The sequence below is a fragment of the Megascapheus bottae genome, chromosome 15, assembly GCF_031878675.1.
Source record: "Megascapheus bottae isolate mThoBot1 chromosome 15, mThoBot2.hap1, whole genome shotgun sequence".
Lineage (NCBI taxonomy): Eukaryota > Metazoa > Chordata > Mammalia > Rodentia > Geomyidae > Megascapheus > Megascapheus bottae.
Genome location: NC_143523.1, coordinates 43,955,746 through 43,957,279, shown reverse-complemented (window position 1 = coordinate 43,957,279; position 1,534 = coordinate 43,955,746). Strand labels below are relative to the sequence as shown.

The 1,534-nt window shown below is 62.8% G+C and overlaps 1 pseudogene; it reads left to right on the top strand.

Moving 5' to 3' along the window:
- Nucleotides 1-230: 230 nt before the first annotated feature.
- LOC150054253 (splicing factor YJU2 pseudogene) lies at nt 231-1,148 on the top strand (annotated as a pseudogene).
- Nucleotides 1,149-1,534: the final 386 nt, after the last annotated feature.

Below are 1,534 nucleotides of genomic sequence, written 5' to 3'. Positions count from 1 at the left end.
GTCTAATCCTTCCTGGAATCTCTTGTGCTCCAGGGGAGACTTGGTTCTAGCCTTTCCTTCAGATGCTTGGAGCAAATAGGAGAGGCGGACGGGCGGGCGGGCGGGCGGGCAGGCAGAAGTGATTGGTGTGTGCGCCAGAGCGCGCGTGCCGGCCCTGGCATAAAAGGCTTCCCAAAGCGGGCACCTCACCACTTCTCTGAAGGTTGGCGCAGCAGCGGGAGGACGCGAAGATGGCAGAGCGCAGAGTTGTCAACAAATACTACCCGCCAGACTTGGACCCTTCCAAGATCCCCAAGCTCAGGCTGCCGAAGGACCGGCAATACGTGGCGCGGCTCATGGCTCCCTTCCACACGAGGTGTCAGACCTGCGCAGAGCACATCTCCAAGGGGAGGAAGTTCAACGCGCGCAAGGAGACCGTGCAGAGCCAGGCCTACCTGGGGCTGCCCGTCTTCCGCTTCTACATCAGGTGCACGCGCTGCCTGGCCGAGATCGCCTTCCAGACCGACCCCAGGAACACAGACTATGCCACGGAGCACGGGGCCACGAGGAGCTTCCAGGCGGAGAAGCTCCTGGAGGTGCAGCGCCAGGAGGAGGAGGAACAGGAGGAGGAGAAGGAGCTGAACAACCCCATGAAGGGGCTGGAGAAGCGCACGAGGGACTCGAAGCTGGAGATGGAGGTGCTGGAGAACCTGCAGGAGCCGCAGGAGCTGCAGGCGCACGTGGACTTGGAGGCCCTGCTGCACCAGCACCGCCTGTGCCAGGAGCAGCTGGGACGGCAGCAACAGGAGGAGGACAAGCGGCAGGTGGTGGCCCTGCTGCGGGAGGCAAGGCGAGGCCACTTGCTGCCTGACTCGGACTCACAGGACCGGGCTGGTCCTGCTGCCTGTGACGCCATGCCCTACCCCAGGGCCACCCAGCACCACCGGCTTCCTAAGGCCAAAAGGAAGGCACATGGCTGGATGCAGTTGGCGGGCCTCGTGGGAAAGAAGCCCAAGGTGCAAGCAGAGGGTGACTTGGACCACACCAGGGCTCCAGGTGCCCCACCGAGCTGCACAGAGGCTGACCCTCTACCCCAGACGCCCGGCACCTCTGCCTTGAGCCAGCTGGGTGCCTACGGGGACAGTGAGGATAGTGAGGGCAGCATCTGAGCCTCACCCATGCCGAGACCCATCACAGGTGTAGCCCTGGACAGAGCAGAAGCCCCAGGAGCAAAAGCTCAGCACTAGATCCCTGGCACCAGCCAGAGTCACACAAGACGCCTAGAAATCCTGGCTGCACCTGCCCTTTGGGCCCCCCTGACTGCCCTCCCAAGCGCTCCACATCCCCAGCGCCACCTGTGCTAGCTGTGAAAGGGCCCAGCCAGGCGGCAGAAGTCTTGCTGCAGGACCTTCTGGTTCCGGAGACTTCCTGTGGACCCCACCCAGGCTACTGCGGGCTTGGGAAGCACCCCATCCTTGTGTTCACATATATCACACTTCAGCCCGTTTCTGTTCATGTCAATGAAGGGGGAGGTGAGACGTGGGACACACACAGA